Raw genomic sequence first — 19,052 nt, forward strand, 5'->3', positions numbered from 1 at the left:
AGCAAATCATAGCAGGTGCTCAATATATATTCAGGAAACGAGCAAACCAAAGCCCTACTAATGGGTCTGAGCGTCAAGGTACATGCCTGAGACAAAACCCGAGCATGCCAACGACAGTTCTAAATGCCACCCTTGGCAAGCAGCTGCGGAAGGCCCCTCCTTGGGGAGATGGGAGAGGACAAGCATACAGGCCCCTCCTCTGGATCAGGGTGAAAATCTTCGGGCCCAACGCGACGCTATAAATGTATAACTTCCCACTTAGCTCTGTGTTTTTCCAATTTCTTGCAAATGCATCTGGAACATATTAGAAAGGGGTCAGACTGGTTTGGAAAATGTTTGGGTAACTCTGGACATGGGAGGTGGAGCTGGAACCTGGAGGGAAGAACATGACCCCTAGACAGAGTTTACAGTTATGGCCGCAGAACTGCCGCCTGCCATCCAGCACAAGCTCCCTGGGCCTCCCGCCTCTCGCCTGCCCTTCTGGAGGCCCAGGCTCCACCCGCTTAGAGACCCCTTTCCTACTTGCTTTGGTAGGGAGACCTCCCTCCACACCCCCACCACTGTCCTCCTGCTGCCTCTCCTGACCCAGCCCACAAACTCAACCCAGGCCCTGTCCACAAATGATAATGGCAATGACAGTAATTGTAACCCACAAATTATTTCCAATCTACTGAGCCCTCGCGTCCCAGATAAAGAGCCCTGCAAACATTCTCTCATGTTTTCCTTTGAAGAAACTCTCACCTCATACGGATGTCCATTCTTAAGTCACAGAGAAGCTGAGGGGTACAAAGGGGACCCCTCTCCCCCGTGGTCATAAAGCTTAAAATCAGACCCAGAATTATCCAGTACCAAAGCTTGTTTCATAACACATACAACATCCACAGCACACCAAAATTCCAGGAACCTAAGAGAATAGTGCAGAAGGTGTTTCCTTTTCTCCCAAATCAAGGAAGACGCAGAGCAGCTAAGAGAAAGAGCTGGAAAGCACAGAGTTCCCAGCTGTGGCGCCTGCCCACCTGCACCAATTAGCTCCTGCCTTAAATTCACTCTCCTCTACCCTCAGCTGTAGCTCCCAAGTCTAATCTGCTTGTCAAATTAAATGCCCAGCACTGACCTCACGAGTGAATACATGAGCAGCTACAGTGGACGCAGAAACCCCTTGTTCAGCAACTCCCCCCCGCCCCCCAGAAGATAGGACGACTTCGGAAAGAGAGAAGTTAATTTTCTAGAACGCTTCTTTCGCTCGCTCGGGCTAGCCCTGAGAAATCCAGGGCTCATGTTTAACTCCGGGCTCAGCGTGGAGACGGGCCCACGGGCCAGCGCAGAGAGGAAGGAGGCCACGGGGCAGCTCCCCTGCTCACGGTCACCATCAAAGGACCCCGCTGCCCTCCCGTCAGTGGCCACCCTCCGGTGGCAGTTGAAAAGGGAACAAAATGGACACGTGAGGAAAAGACACAACTGCAGTCAACTGCACACAGACCTGCTCTAGGACCAGAGCCACACTGTCCCATACGAGCCCCCTGTGGCTCCGGGGACAAGGCAAATGGAGACTTCCTGCGTGGGACGCACTCGATCTTGGAGGCTTAGTGCAAACACAAAGTACCTCAACAATAATCTTCGTATTGATTTCGTGTGAAAGTGATCAATATTTTTGATATATTGAGTTAAATACATTATCAGGATTCATTTCACTTCTTCCCTTTTATTGTCTTTAATAGGCTATGGGTGGCTCTGAAGTGATACAGGAGGTTGGCATTACATTTCTACTTGCCAGCAGTGCCCTGAAGAGAGGCCCTGGACACAACTGTCCTGCTGCTTCTTCCTCCCCTCCCACGCCCATGGCTCAGTCACCAGTTGGACCTTCCTCCCCTTTCAGCCTGCCCCTCCCTTGCTCCAGAGCTCCCCAGGGCTCCCCATTACAGTCACATCAACCCTCAGCCACTCTCCCCAGCCTTCCAGCCAGCCCTGGTGCATTCACTGGCCCTGTGCTGACCTTCGCCAGTGACCCCGGAAGCCATCTCCACCCTCTCCCATCCCTCCCGCCCTCCTGGCACGCTGCCCGCGCAGGGTGCAGAACAACCCCCCTCCTGCCCCCACTCCTCATGGGCTTTTACCTTCAGAAGTTTGCACATAATTACTCCTTCCCCTCCTCTTTAATGAGCTCCTGGCTCCCGGGGTACAGGGAACATGGGCCCGGACTTGCCCTTCTTCTGGGGCCGGTTGCTGCCCGGCCACACCCACCTCACCCTTGTGCTAATGCCCAATAGGTGGGGGCCCCTCGAGCTCGGCCTCTCACCTGAACTGCACACCTGTCAGGCACGGACGCCCAGGCGGGGTGCCCTGCTCCCACAGCTTCTCCTCAGGCGCGCCTTCACTGGCGACCATCTCCCTGCCCGCCCTCCCTTCCAGTGCTCAGGCTCCTCCTCCTCCAGGAGCCTCCCACCGGCTTTCAGCTCAGCAACGCCCACACTTCCGCTCTTAGCAACTCCAAAAGCACTCAGCCCCAGAGCAGAAGGAAACCCCCATTATCTGCCCTCAGAGATTCACCAAGCGCCCTCGCCCCTAGCATTTAATCCTTGCTGCAACTCCATGTGACAACAATCATGCCCATTTTACAGATGAGCAAACCGAGGCTTGGAGTGACAGAGGAACCTAGGGTCAGGCGGAAGACACACATTCTGAAGACAAGGCAGTCTGTAAATTTCAGCACTCACTAGTGTTGTCAAAAGAGTACAAGTGGACCAAGGTTTGGACCCCAATTTTATCACTCTTCAGGTCCACAGTTTTATGCAAGCTTCTTAGTCCCTCTCTGCCTCAGTTTCCTCATTTGTAAAATGGCAGTAATTCTCTCAGAGTTGTGGGGATTAAATTGAGCAGGGATTGCATTTAAAACAATGCCTAAATGGGGCACCTGGGTGGCTCAGACAGTTAAGCATCTGATTCTTTGTTTTGGCTCAGGGCATGATCTCACAGTTTTCGTGTTCAAGCCCCACATTGGGCTCCCTGCTGGCAGCACGAAGCCTGCTTGGAATTCTCTGTCTCCCTCTCTCTCTCTGCCCCTCCCCAACTCGTCCTGTCTCTCTCAAAAATAAATACAGCTTTAAAAAATAAGTAAATAAATAAAAGAAAACAATATCTAGAAAAGGGTCGGTGGCAATGGATGCAAGTCAGAGTGACCTTGTGATGTGAGCTGAGGAATGCAGCCTCCTCGAGAACTGGAAGGAGAAGAAACAGATTCTCCCCGAGAGCCCCAGAAGGAAGGCACCCCTACCACCTTTGATCTGAGCCCCTGAGACCCGCTGTCAGAATTCTGTCCCAACCTGCAGACCCGTAAGAGAACACACCTGCACTGTTTTAGGCGAGTTAAAAGAGACCGTGCCTACAAACGCCACGTAGTAAGTGCTCAGTAAGCTTCAGCTGTTGGTCTTAGCGAGTTCCCTCCCCACTCCATCTTGTCCTGCACGAGGCTGGGAGCTCCTGGGGTATAAGAGATGTGCCCTGGGCCACTCTTGGTCTCCCTGCCCTAGTCTCCAGGGAGGGTCTTGAGGGCGCCATGATGGGGCGGGTGAGCTGGAGGGGGCCAGCAGAACGTGATGGTGTAGACTGAATGTTTGTACCCTCCATCCCTATGTTGAAATCCTAACCCCCAGGTGACTGAATTAGATGGGGGCATGAGGGCGGGTCCTCCTGATGGGATTAGTGAGTCTCTCGTTCTCCCCCTCCCCCTCCCCGTCAGGTGAGGACACAGAACGAAGGTGGCCCTCCCCAGAACCTGACCGTCCCAGCACCCCGATCTCGCGCTTCCAAGCCTCCAGATGTACGAGAAAACAAACATCCATGGTTGAAGCCACCAATCCCCATATTTCACCGTGGCAGCCTGAGCAGACCGAGCTAGGCAATCAGTCTGCTTTTACTCCTTGTCTAGAAAAGGCCAGAAGACAAGGAATGGCACAGCCCAGCCTCACAGGAATCTCCAGACCTCGGTGCTCCTCAGCAGAGGCCCTAACGGCTAGCAGAGGGAGACAACCTTCTCTCCACACCTCATGGACCTTAACCAAGAAGAGAACAGAGTCAGGGCAGCCTGTGTGTGAGAAACACGCCCAGGGGTCTCCTCTGGACACAGCCCTGGTGGGGTGATCACCCTGAAGACTTCACATCATGGGGTCCAGACCACACTTTACATAACAACCACCACAACACTATTCCTTTTCCTGATTCCAAAAGGAGGAGTGCACCTTGAAGAAATGTTTTTAAGAAAAAAAAAAAAATGCATGTCAATCCTACCAATCAGAGAAAATACACTGTTAACATTTTGTGCATTTCCCCCAATTTTTAAAAAATATATTTTTTTAATGTTTTAATTTACTATCGTGAGAGAGAGCACAAGCAGGGGAGGGACAGAGAGAGGAAAACCGAGAATCTGAAACCGGCTCCAGGCTCTGAGCTATCGGCACAAAGCTCAACGCAGGGCTTGAACCCACAAACCATGAGATCATGACCTGAGCCGAAGTCGGACAGTGAACCAGCTGAGCCACCCAGGTGCCCCTCCCCCAAGTTTGTAAGGCCTGTAGAAGGAGAAAGACCTCTAGGATCCTTCCATTGCTGAGCTCAGCCTACACACAGACACTCTTCTGTGGCCTGCCTACCCCCTCAAGATTCTATCAAACTATTTTTCATTGTCACTAACATTTTTTTGTAAAGCTCATTTTCAGAGTAAGATAACATTTTATCATACAGTTGTTCCATAATTTAACCATTTCCCTCTTGTTAAACATTTAGGTGGTTTCTAATAGCACACTGCCATAAATAATGCCACGAGGAACGTGATGCCACATAAAGTTTTATTCACCTACCTACCCCCCGCCATCTCCGTGTGATGGATTGCTGGGTTCAGGGTTACTGCGACGGCCTACATGACGCTTTACGACTCAGGACCCTCGCAGAGCAGCACAAGTATGACAGCACCTGCCTCACCACATCCTCACCAGCACTGGATCTTCTTTCTCTGCAATATTTTGATAAAGTATTCCAACATCTGTTTGCATATTTCTTTAAATACTAATGAGAAAGAACTGGCACAGGGTTTGATCATTTGGCTCTGGGGGAAAAAAACAGAGAAATGTTCTACTGAATTTGACACCAGCTGGAATTCAACATTTGTTTTCAAGAAATGCAATAATATTATATTGAACTGAACTGAACTTTGTGATTCTAACTTGCGGGTAGCAAAATAAATAATGTGGAGGTTTGAACAGCCTGGCTTTGGGAACAAACACATAAGCAAAATAGGAGGCAAATACCAATATTTATTGAGCGGCTCCCAGTGACCTGTTCTTAACGTGCAACACCATGTTAAATCGTAAATTCTGTAAGACGTTATTTCTAGTTCTATAGACAGGGAGGGACTAAGACCCAGAAAGCGTCTGTAAGTGACGCAGATGACCTGGGCAGCAGCTGTGCACTGAGGTTCCAACACAAGTCTGTTTACCCCGAGAAACACATTCTTTTTAAACCCCACTCAGGTTAGAGTGCGACCAAGAGCAGAAATAAAGGTGGTCTGAGTGCTGGCTCTCTTGTAGAGGGTGAGGTACCCCATGCCATCTGCTATTTCCCCAGATTCTTCAGCACACTGTGTCCCATAGACTAGAAGGGAAAACCTCATCTATCAGTCACCTAATTTATCATCTACTGAAAACAGCAATGAATCACAACCTTATGCATTGGTACGTATCATATTCCGAAAAATGTATATGAAAGTTAAATGTTAAAAAAAAATCCCACAAAGAATGACGACTTATCAAGGAATTGCATTCATAGAGAGCTAAAAACAAAACAAAAACCCATGATTTCGGGCTGTCAGTGGCTTATGAAATCTCTGGTTGCCCTAGGACATGGGCATGATTATTTACAAGACACCAACACATTTCACAGGAAATAAAAATGCATTTCTCTGAAATACCGAGGTACTGCACGTCTCCGTTCACTTGTGTATTTCAGAGTCACACTCAGAGATGGAAAGCTGTGATTCCAGCATCGGGAAGAGGGACGTGTTGTAGTTTCCTAGGAGGGGCCAGTGCAGACCCCAGGGAAGAATGGAATGGAGGTTGCTGGCACTAATTTAATGCTTTCTACCAACTATTTTGAAAAACTGGGCAAGAAAAGAATTGATTATTCATCTTTCTCCACTTGACAAAGTGAGCTTTCTCAAGCTATATCCCTTTCAAGAATACCTATCAGGGAACTTATATACCTGGCTACAAACTGTTAGCTGAGGCGGGGGACTTTGAAAGCAGGTGCCTTCCCTCCTACATGTTGGTGGGAATGTAAACTGGTGCAGCCGCTCTGGAAAACAGTGTGGAGGCTCCTCAAAAAACTAACAGTAGAACTCCCCTATGACCCAGCAATAGCACTGCTAGGGATTGACCCAAGGGAAGTGCTGATGCATAGGAGCACATGTACCCCAATGTTCATAGCAGCACTTTCTACAATAGCCAAATCATGGAAAGAGCCGAAATGTCCATCACTTAATGAATGGATCAAGAAGATGTGGTATATATATACAATGGAGTATTACATGGCAATGAGGAAGAATGAAATCTGGCCATTTGTAGCAAAGTGGATGGACCTTGAGGGTGTCATGCTAAGCGAAATAAGTCAGGCAGAGAAGGATAGATAACAAATGTTTGCAGTCATAGGTCTAACAGGAGAGACCTGGCAGGGGACCATGGGGAGAGGAAGGGGGAAAGAGAGCAGGGGAGAGTGAGGGACACAGATCAAGGGAGACTACTGAATACTGAAAACAAACCATGGACTGAAGGGGGAGGGGGAGGGAGGGAGAGGGTGATAGGCATGGTGGGGGGCACTTGTGGGGAGAAGCACTGGGTGTTATATGGAAACCAATTTGAAAATAAACTATTAAAATATTCTACCTTAAAAAAAAAATGAAAGCAGGTGCCTTGTATTTCAGGCTGGGTCTTGCCTGTTCTTTGTGAACCAGGCCAGTCTGTTTGTCTGACTTTTCTCCTTCCTTCTTTCTCTCCTCCCTTCAACATCTCTACTATGAATTACAAATAGAAATTCAGCATTTTGGTAGAAAAGCCCAAATCTTCAACACAATTTAAAAGCTCTTCCTGACCCTCCGCTGGCCCTCCCAGCTCAGCTGGCTACCATCAATCACCCAATTTTTGGTCGTCTAGTCATATGGGCCACCTTTGAGGTTCTCAGAGATGCTATTCCACCACAGGGCCTTTGCATGTGTGTTTTCTTGTTCCTGGAATGCTCTCCCCTGACTCCTCTCTTCTCAGCCCTGCCTTTGCCAAGGTACCTCCTACTCACTCACCAAGCCTCAGTTGAATCTTCAGCTCAATTTCCATTTATTTGAAGGAGACCTTCCCTTGTTGCTAACCCAGATTGGGTCAAGTTCTTTGTTATAAACTCAAAGAGCACCGTGAGTTCTGCATGTCAGTCACCAACTGCACTTCCGCCTTTGCGTGACAGTTTGATGGTCTGTTTTCCCAATGATCTAGTTAACCCTACAGAGTCTGCACTGGCTCATCCCTGACTCCTCTGTGTCTAATACTGAGCTTGGCTGTGCAAATCTTGTGAGTACAAGGAATGGATAAATCATTTTATACTCAGGGAAACTTCCATTCAAGACTGATGGTAATATGAAGACATTTTCAATAAAACAAAAACTGAGGCAGTTTTCAGCAACTCACTTAAGGAACTTCTAAAGGCTGTACTTGAGTCAATGAGGAAAATGAGTTCAGATCACAGAAGGTAAGTGACAAGTTGTTGGCAAACATGTTAGAAAATCCACACACATATTTACTGTGTAAAATAATAACTTTGATGTCTACTTTGGGATACTAAACAACTAATATACTGGTCAAATAAGAGCATCTATGTTGGGAGAAAGGCAATTGGAAATAAAATGATCGAAGAGCCTCTTATTATTTGAGAAGAGGATGGAGGCACTGATTAATATTAGACTCTACTAAGTATAAACGTGTAGGTATCCAGGGTGTCCACACTGAAAAAATTAGATGAAAAAGAGCTTCTAAAACAAAAAAGAGGAAAAATGGATGAGGAAAAGGAAGCAAAAATCGTCCAAAAGAACAGAAAGGAAGATAAAAGGAATAAAAAGTAGGGCAAATACAAAGCTCAAAATATATCAAGGACCAGAAGCAATATAATGAATAAAACTTTCCAGTTAAAGGTCAAGGTTTAAAAAGATTGAAACAATTAAAGACTGGAGGCACCTGTGTGGCTCAGTCGGTTAAGTGTCCTGGTCTTGATTTCTGCTCAGGTCATGACCTTGCGGCTCAGGGGTTCAAGCCCTGCATTGGGCTTGTGCACAGTGTGGAGCCTGTTTGGGATTCTCTTTCTCCTTCTCTCTTTGCCCCTCCCATACTTGTGCAAGCTCTCTCTTCCTCAAAATAAATACATAAACTTAAAAAATTTAAAGACAAGGGGCGCCTGAGTGGCTCAGTTGGTTAAGCGTCCAACTTCGACTCAGGTCATGATCTTATGGTTCATGGGTTCTAGCTCTGAGCCTGGAGCCTGCTTCAGATTCTGTATCTCCCTCTCTTTCTGACCCTCCCCTGCTCACACTGTCTCTGTCTCTCAAAAATTAATTAAAAACATTAAAAGAAAAAACTAAAAGACAGAAAAAAAATCCAACTCTGGATGTTGAAAATCAATCTCACCACCTAAAGACAGAGTAATTGCACAGGACCGAAAGAGACAATACCAACCAAAAAAGGCAACAGCAACCATATTAACGCCCAACCAACAGACTCTGAGATGCAAAGCACTGCGGGCTTTAAAGTTGCTGCGTAATAGCAGAAGCTTCCCTTTACCAGAAAGGTATCAAGTGAAGAAACAGGTATGATGCCACCAATTCATTTACATCTTCAAGTCATTAGGAAAACACACTCATAGACAGGTGGCACTCTGTCAAAACCAAGGGAGAACACACCCATTGGCTGAGGATGCGTCGCCAAGCTAGGGACACGTGGACGCCTTCCACCACCTGCCGCAAGCAGACAGACCTCCCCAAGCTCCATGTGGCTTGTTCCCACCGCCCCCTCCCCCACCGCCGCCTCCCACTGCTGGCCACGTAGTCTGACTTCCACTACTGTCTGGCACAGTTGCTCAAGGGCCCCGCTTAATGCCACATAGCTTGTCTACATGTCCTCGTTCTTCCAGCCCCAGGTCAGAAACCCAACGGGACTTAAATGCTCCGTGTCAAATAACGCCCCCCTTCCCCAGACTTCACTGCGTAAGTCCGAGTTAAATTCCCTCTTCGTTCTCTCACTCATCCAACGCTTTTGCACATGTACGAGGGGCCGGGCACCGTCGAGGGTACCCAGGAAAAACTCCTTGAGAGTCTTCAGCCTGACTCAGTCGCAAGCCTGGAAAATCGTGCTCCTGTCACCTCCTGGGGAGGGTGGGACATGACACCAACTGCCAAACCACCAGACAACCTTCTACCTTCGGAAACCGCAACCCTCCCAGATCCAAGCATACGCGCCCTGCCCCCCGCCCCGCGTTATCCTTTTCCACACTTCACAAGAGGTCGTTACAAACATGTCGATCCTTACTTACTTATCCATTTTTATATTTAAAAGTGACCTTTAATTGCCACCAAAAATTAATGTTCATCACAGAAAAATTAGAACCTACAGATTAATAAAATTTAAAAACCAATTCTACCACTTAGAGATAATGAGTTGGAATTATCTTTAGTGTACTCTGTTCGCAGTGTTTTCACACACACGGGAATATTTTTGTCCACTTATTTCCATTTTGAAGGACTATTTTGTCTGAGGGCACAAAGCGGGTGAAGCTGAGCACTCGGAACACTGCTTAAAAATCACACGTTCCCAGGATTGACTACAAATTTCTCAGCGACAGTTTGCAAAATCAACAGAACACCAAATAGTAAGAGAAATACCTGTAAGTAGTCTCCCCACTAAGAAAGAAAATCTGGTTCTTTGTATTAGTTTTCTATAAACCCATGACAGAGTCCCTCACCACCCCCTGGGCATCACACGATAAAGCACTGAAAATGGCATTACCTCGTAGGACATGTATCTGTGCTCTCTGAACACATCAAAATTCTCTCCTTTTTAAAAACTGGTAAGAACACTTAACATGAGACTTACCCTCTTAAGGATTTTTTGAGTACACAGTGCAGTATTGTCAACCATAAGCACGATGTTCTACTGCAGAGTTCTAGAATGTATTCCTCCTGCATGATTGAAACTTGACACTGGCTGAACAGCCCCCATCGCCCCCTCCCTCCCTCCTCTGGCAACCACCCTTCAACTCTTTGTTTCTATGAATCTGACTATTCCGGACACCTCACGTAAGTGGAATCACACAGTATTCGTCCTGTGACTGGCTTATTCCACTTAGTATCATACCCTCCATTTTCATCCTATGGGCACAAATGGCAAGATTTCCTTTTTTAAAGGCTGAATAATAATCCATTATGTGTATCTGCCACAGTTTCCTTACCCATTCCTCTAGCTGATGGACACTTAGGTTGTTTCCCTGTCTTATGAATAATGCTGCAGAAAGCAGGGGAGTGCAGACACCTCTTGGAGATCTGATTTCAATGATTTTAGATACATACCCAGAAGTAGGCTTGCTGGATGATATGGCAACTCTAGGGACCCCCAGAGTTAGGCTTGAGTGAGGCAGTTGAACAGTGGGCTGACAGAGGGGCCAGTCAGATCCTCTGGCTCCAAACCCCACTTCCAATCTGACAGCCAGATTTCTAGCAAGACAGATCTGGAGAGCTGGTTTCCAGAAGGCTTCTTCAGTATCACTTGAGGAACCTCGAAATATACAGCTTCCCAGGGCTCACCCCAAGCGTAACAAATCTGACTTTCCCAGGGCAGACCCTGGAACCTGTATTTTATGAATAGCCTAGCTACTTCTCATGCTGGAGCTCTGTCAAATTTGAAAAGCATAGCAGAAGGCAAATTCACGACCTTCTGACCACCCTGATGGCTCAAGTCTTTCTTAAGATTCCAGGAGACATTTCAACACCTCCCAGCAAGTTTCCGGGATGTTGTTGGATCCTGTGAGTACACTGTAAAGAACCTTAACGAACACAGTCCGGAGCCCTTGCCACTCTTAGCACCTGCTGTTACAGCCCTCCATCTTGCCTTTTGCATCTACCTCTCTGGCTATTTCCCCCCACCCCCATATTTGGGCACGATGCATACAAGAATAAAGGTCCACAGAACAAGGTGGCTGATCTGTGAGTTACAGACTCTAAATTCTAGGGAAACTGTCTCTGTAGGATGATTTGTCTAATTTAAATCACCTGTTGGCCCCAGGTGCCTGTGCTGTAGTGACTGACTGTGGAGGCCATTCTGTCTCCTTTAGGGCGGACCTGAGCCTCTAGTGGGTGCAGGCATGGGTCTGAGCCAGTGTTTCCAGAACTTTCCACGACGGTGGGAAGTGCTACAGCTGCACTGTCATCTTGGATACCCGACTACTGAGCACTTCAAATGTGGCTACTGCAGCTGCAGAACTGGATGATTTTATTTTAATTAATTTAAATTTAAAGAGCCACAGGCGGCTCACAGCTCCTGTATGGGACAGTGCCCATTGCGCAAGGCAGGAAACACCAGCTTAGTTTTACGGACTGATATTCAGAGAGGGAAAATGACATGTTTGAGGTCACCGAATGAGACAGGGCAAGGATTCAAACCCAAATTCACTCCATGATACATGAACTGCTTGCCACACACACACACACACACACACACACACACACACGTGTAAAATGCTGATAGGGAATCAAATCAAACTGAACATCCCATTTCTAAGACATCAACTCTGTTTTAGTTACCAAGCCAAAACAAAAAGGAAAGCCACGAAGCAGGACACACACTATCAATTCCGCCTCACCATGTAGACAGCCCGGCCAAGGGACTTGGCTTCCTCCTCCGGCAGTCCTGGCTCGAGAGGGGCCTTGTGGTCGGGCGTGTTCTATGGCAGGCCCAAAACTCCAAGATAGCTCGGCCTCCGAGAACAAAGTGATTGCGGGGTGAAGAGGGAAGGGGGCCAACAGGCGGTCCCCGCATCTCCCAGGGCGGACATCGCGTCTGGCAAGTCACATTCGGCCACTGCACTGCTGGGGACAGGGCCCCAGCGCCCTGGGAAGCGTCCCCGGCTGCCTCCTCGGCTCACCGCGCCCGGAAAACTCGGTTCTAGCAGTTACGGTCAGCCATTTAAATCACATTACCCTGTAAGTGGATATACAAATTGTCAGCCCTAATGAAATTTAGGGGAGAGCCGTGGGAGAGGTGAAAACACTCAGAACTGGTTTCTTGGTTTTCGGGACTCGGATTCAAGTGGTTTATGCTGCTCGCTGGAAACGTGCTTGGAGTGTGGCTTGTCTGCCAGCTCCCGGAGGCTCCCCAGGAAGTCACGGCCGAATCCTCTTCCCGCCGGTCACCCTTGAAACTGCGGACCCCTGGGCGGGCAGGGCAGGGAGGTGTCTGCACCCCACCACAGGCCTGGCGCCCGGGAGCCTCCGGGAACCGTGTTATGAAAGAGGCAAAGCAGGCAGCCCCCAGGCCCAGGCTGAATCCTGCGAGTCTGAGAGGCCCCAGGACAGGAAACCCACCGGCGATGCCAGAAATCCCTCCGCAGAGGCCGCGGGGGCGGGGAGAGGGCCCCCTCTCCTGCTCTTCGCTCTGAAAACCCCAACTGCTGAGACAAGGCGCTGCCCGGCGTGTCGGATTAGCTGAGGAAGAATCTGCCACTAAGTGAGCAGGCTTCTCTCTCCGGCGCAGACAGGAGGGCTTGCGGATTAAATTAATAATATAATGGCTTTCGTTTATTGAGCGGCCCATCCAGTCTGTTCACCATGCACTCTGCCCTGTAACCCTCCTCCCCAGACTCCCAAAAGCCCCCACAGTGGATATGATTTGCCCCTTTACAGATGAGGAAATGAATGCTCTTGAAGTCAAGAAACCTGTGTAAGATGGTGCAGGTATTTCTGATTCCTAAACTCGCGGTTTTCATAGGAAAACATGCACAGTGAGGCACGCACCGTGGTGGTGGTGGTGGGTGTGTGGGTGTGTAGCGGAGGAGAAAGTGCCAAAGAGAAGCTGTCCCTACATCCCTGTAGTGCTGGGCCAATCAGTGAAAGCCAGCTTTCATTTGCATTCCCTTTAGTCCCAAATATCAGGCCTTGAAGTCCTGCTCTGCATCTTGAAAAAGCATCCACTTCCTGGGACACAACACTGCTCCGCAGGAAAGCAAACTCACTCATGTGACCCCATCCAAAGCACTGTGCATGTGTCAGGGAGTGAGGCCCAGAGACAGAAAGGAATGTGCCCAAAGTCACACAGCAAAGTGGTGGCCATGTGAGACGAGAATCCAGACCATGAGAGTCCTATTGGGGCCCTTCATAAAGCTGGGGTCCAGGATTCTCCTAACCCTGGTTCGTGTGCAGAGGGAAACTTTGCCTGACACACACCAGGGCACTCAGTGGGCACAAGAATGAGAACTTGGAGGTGGCCTCAACTTGAAAACTAGCACAAGTGACTCTGGGTCGGGAATGACATGTTCGGTATCTAGCATTACTAGCTTTCCATCTTTCCGTACCTAGCAACCCCCAGGCCCTACCATCTAATGGATGAGAACAAAGGCTCTATAATCAGAGGGACCTGGCTCTGCTTCCTGCCGGCTCTGTAGTTTGAACAGTAACCCTTCTTCTTGTCAGATGCTGTGAGATCATACAAAATAATAGAAGTAAAAATACCTTTCAGAAACAGCACCTGTGCTTAATCAATGGGAGCAGTTGCTAGTCAATCTGTGCCGTGAATCACACAAATCTTATTTCCACTTTGTGGACAGAAGACTGAGGCCCAGAGGAACCTTAGTGGCTTGTCCACAGTTTGCTACCCACCAGAAGCGAAGTGGGGTATGGCTAAGGGTGTGCCTAGGATTCCGGAGTCCGGGCTGGTCTTCCCATACTCAGAATCTTGCCCTGTAAAGAGGAGGTAAGTCCCCACCCTGATCATGTCATAGGTCTCTCTTAAGACATGGGAACGCATTCCACAGAGTTTCCCATGGTTGGGGGAGGACTCGGCATGTCTGAGCTGAGGCTGAGCCCATCCTGTCTCCCCACCCTCTGCCTCCCCAGCCTGAACCTGATCAAGAACCTTCAGGAGCCCCCTCCCAGTGCCTTGAAGGGAGCGCCCTGCAATTTGCTGAATCAGGGAGGCTCATGAGTCATTGAGAGGCAGAGAGGGAATGCAGGTGGTTTCTCCCCATGCCAGCGATCACCTCCTCTGCCATCAGCATCCCTCGTACTGCTTGAGTGCCGTCTCGGGGCCCAGCTCTCTGCTTACACGACGAGCGATCCTGGCCAACACGGTGTAAATCACCGTACCTTCATGTTACACGTATGAATACTGAATGAAGCTTAGGGAGGAAGTACCTAGCTAAAGGGCACTCAGTTTATAAAGGCAAAGCTGGGAGCCAGCCTTTCTTAACTCTCCCTTCTTTGTCTCCCCTCTGCACCATGCTGATGCTGGGTTTCTAGGGCTGAGAGAAGGGTATCCCACTGCAGGTGCGGTCACAGGAAAAAGGAGATAGACCACCACTTAAGACACTCTGGAATTGTGACCCGGGGGAGAGAGTGTTTGCAAAGCTGCCGTAGCAACCTCTCCCACCCGGTACAGACCCCGTTTGCAATGTGGCTTAGCCACTGCTCTCATCGAGAGTGGGAGTCTGTTTCTCCACTTTGTTGAATCTGCTGTCCTTGGGATGCCTTGACCAATAGAATGCAGCAGAAGTGATACAGTGTAACTTCTGAATTCAGGCCTCCAGGAGCTTAGAAGCTTCTTAGCCTCGCCTTCATGGAATGTGGTACCACAATGTGAAGGAGTCCAGGCCATCTCCCTGAGGCTGAGGCCGCATCGAGAGAAAAGCCCAGGCAGCAGCCAGTATCAACCACTGACTTGTGTGAGGCCATGTAGGATCATCCGGCCCCTCGCCGACCTGCCAGCCCCCACGCACACCGCCAGCTCACTCAGTCCGAACTGTTGACCCACAAGATCATAAGCGAATACAGTTGGTATTGTTTTAAGCCACTAAGTTTTCACAGCAATAACCTGATAAAGGGAGTGACCTAATTTCTCCCGGCCCTCAGTTTTCTCCTCTGTAAAATGGGGATAATGTTCATCTCCACATTTGATGAGCTTGTCATGAAGAGTGAAGGAGCTGAAGCCTGTGAATCGAATCATGCACTGAGCCTGGGACACAGTTAGCAGCGTGACTGTCACGGGGTCACCACTGGTCCTAGCATCTGAGGTAAGTGACGTGAGGAGAGCCCTTTGGGGGGAGGGGCGGTATGCAGAGGGCAGCCCTGGGACAAGAGCCGAGGTCACACTAGTGGAACAGAGGTGAGCAAGCATGTGGCTGGAATCTTCTCAGGTGCAGGGACGTTAGGCCAGCCCAAGTCGGGCTACAAGCCCAGGATTGCAGGTTTTGAGCCAATGCAATGCAACACCAGAATATCCCCACAATCATGAAATCCTCCGGAGTCCACGATCTAAGGAGCAGAGGAGGCAGATGTCTCCACAGGGTCATTAAAGGTCAGTCTGAACAGGCCCCTCCCACGCTGGATACCTTCCCATGGTTTCCCATCTGCCTAAGGAGGATGTGAGCTGCGGTGCACCCCCACCCCCACCCCTTCCTCTTCACAAGCCGTCACGCCTCTCCGTGCACACACAGTTCTGGGACGGACCACATCTTCTCCTACCTCCCTGCCTTTACACAAGCAATGCTCTACTTCTTGAATGCTGTTACCCACCCTTCTCCCACTCAAGCTACATACTTGTCTTTAAAAGCCCAGCTAAAATGTCACTTTCTCTAGGGAGAACCCTTGCTATCCAAGTCTAGGATCGGGTCTCTGGGCCCCTGATGGCACCCCATCTTTCCCTGGTCTCCTGTCACAGTGACTGCTGGTGTCTCGGGGAGGGCGGGACCACACTTGCTTTGCTCACTGCTGTAACCCATCGCCTACATCAGTGCCCAGCACACAGTACGTGTTCATTAAATACCCCTTCCTACTGAGCAAATGATAAAACAATAAATGAGTTGGAAGTGTCCTTAGAGGAAAAAGCAACAGCAAAAAAGAAATCAGAGGCTCAGCAAGGGGAAGAGATTTGCCCCAAATTATACATAAGCTATGTCAGAAGCAGGAAGAGGCTCCGCCTTTACTGAACGAGGCCTATTTTCCTAGATGGCTGGGAGGGACCCCAGCTGATAGAGGGAGGAGCCCTCTTTGATAATGAATGTAGGTGAGTCAGGACACGTCTGAGCTTCCCAGGGGATGGAGCTGCCCAGGTGAGAAACTGCGTGCTGCTCTGGGGCCAAGGTCCCCTGGGGGTGGCAAGGGATAGGAAGGCTTACAAGGGACCTACTGAATCTGTGACTGGTCCTCGAAGGGACCCCCACTGTGTCCAGGGACTCATGACAGACCTGGGTCCTGACTGCAGGAGATGACAGGTGGACCTAAACCCCAGTAGTGTGCTGCTATATCAAACTCTAAATGTCTCACTTGATAGAAGTCTATAATTCAACGCATGACAGTCTAAGGAGGGAATTTCTGGTCAGTGCATGACATGGCTTTCCTCCATGTGGAAGGTCAAGGACCCAGATTTCTTTCATGCTGTGGCTCCCTCAGCCCCTAGAACTTCAGAGCCTTCTGCTCCCAACTGGTGGAAGGGAAAGACACCACGGAGAACCTATACCAGCTTCTCAAAGACTCCGAGCTCCAAAATCGACATATACCACCTCTGTTCACATTCCATTGCTAAAAAAGAGCCTTTGGGCCACACCTAGCTGCAAGGAGTACTGGGAAATGTAGTCTTTGGTTGGGCAGCTGTCTTGCAGGATCAATTCCACATGGATATAGGAAGAGCATGAATTTTTGGTGGACAAAGTGGCTCTTGGGTCAGCTTTACGTTCTCCATACTTCCATTTCTTCATCTATAAAATGAAGGTAACAGCGTTATCTCAGAATATTCATAAAAATCCCACTTAAATGAGTGAAAGATAAAACCCTTAACAAGTACCAGTTACAGACAAAATGCTTGTCAAATACTTCTTTTCTACCTCACTTTTTTTTAATCAGTAGAAATGAGATTCGTCCAAGTAAACACTAAAAGATGGGGGGAGGGTGCAGCACCTGGGGGGCTCAGTCTGTTAAGCGTCCACTTCAGCTCAGGTCACGATCTCACAGCTCATGAGTTCCAGCCCCGCATCGGGCTCTGTGCTGGCAGCTCAGAGCCCGGAGCCTGCTTCAGATTCTGTGTCTCCCTCTGTCTGCCCTTCAGCTGCTCACGCTCTGTCTCTCTCTGGCTCTCCAAAATAAATAAATGTTAAGTAAACAAACAAAAGACATGAGATTTATCCAAAGGTAATTGTCAGAGGACAACTGGATTCCCTCTTGGCTTCCTTCACCTCCTCTGCTTTTTACACCTTCCTCTTTCCCCCTTTCTACCCTTTGTTGTTTCCCTTCCTTCCTTCTCCTCACTTTTGCGGTCTCTGTCTCCAGACTTCCCTCCCCTCCCCTGAGCCAGGCTGCAGAAGTAGAGGACTGCCCCCCAGAGCCAGCCTCCCCTGGCACGAGGCACAGACAGCAGCTCTCCAGACCCGGCACGAGGCAGCACCTCCTCCCCCGGGCGGCCAGGGACAGCTAGCCAGGCGGCTTCGGATTCAATAGACGGAGTCCTGGCAGCACCTGCCAGAGAAGGGCCCTCACCCCCAGCGCCTCCCAACTTGCCCACGGGGTAAGAACAGGTGCTAAATGAACAGAAGTCCAAATCTCCTACCAGCTCTGAGTTAAGCAGCAGGTTTCTTTCCTGCGGTTCGATTTTAGCACTGCCAATATGCCAACGAATCCATCGTCCGTCACTTCCCAAACGTGTATGGTTGTGACATGCCTTCTGTTGAGCATCTCCTGGGCCTATGAGTGATGCAAAGCTCTTTAGAAATTACAGCTCGAGGGGCGCCTGGGTGGCTCAGTCGGTTGAGCGGCCGGCTTCGGCTCAGGTCAGATCTCACGTTTGTGGGTTCGAGCCCCGCGTCAGGCTCTGTGCAGACAGCAAGCTCAGAGCCTGGAGCCTGCTTCAGGTTCTGTGTCTCCCTCTCTCTCTGCCCCTCCCCCTCTCATGCTCTATCTCTCTCTGTACCCAAAATAAATAAAACATTAAAAAAAAAAAAGAAATTACAGCTCGATATCAAAACTCAAAGAACAGAGCACACATCTGTTAAGCTGCTGGGGGCAGGCTGGTTAAGAAAATGTAGCTGATAATTTATTCTTTGTTTTTGATACTTAACTCCTCTCTTAAGTTGCTACTATTTTTTAAGGCTTTAGTGGCGGCCTTTTGCACGTTATATCATGTAATTTAAGTATCAAACCTAATTGCTCCTGTCCTCGTGTTTCAGGTGAGGACCCTAAGATCAGAGAGATTCAGAAACGGTGGTAGAGCTCAAACCTGAAAATGGATGTGGTTTTCATTCACTCATTAAATATTTACCGAGTTCCTGTGATGTGCCAGACATTTCTTTACACCAAGAGACTAATTCTTTTTGTCTTTATTTCTTCGTTTTAACCTCATTGGTTAACTCATAAATACAGATCTTTTTGGTTTAGATCAATGGGTTTTAATGAGGATGATTTTACCCATCATCTCCACCCCCACCACCCCCTTTCCAGAACATTCAACAATATCTGGAGACCTACTGGTTGTCACGGATGGGAGGATGCTATTGGCATCTCACAAAGAGAGGCCTTGGGATGTGACTAATCACCCTACAGTGAGCGAGCCAGCCCCTCACAGCCAAGAATTATCTGACCCCAAATGTCATAATCATAAGGTTGAGAAACTGTGATTTAGAGGGAAAATACTTTCAAAAGCCATCACAAGTGCAAGAACCTGCAGAGTCAGTCAGGTGATATAAGTGGCTGGTGAATTGGACACGCCCCCCGCCCCCAGCTCCAA

This window comes from Suricata suricatta, chromosome 12, assembly GCF_006229205.1.
Source record: "Suricata suricatta isolate VVHF042 chromosome 12, meerkat_22Aug2017_6uvM2_HiC, whole genome shotgun sequence".
Taxonomy (NCBI): Eukaryota; Metazoa; Chordata; class Mammalia; order Carnivora; family Herpestidae; genus Suricata; species Suricata suricatta.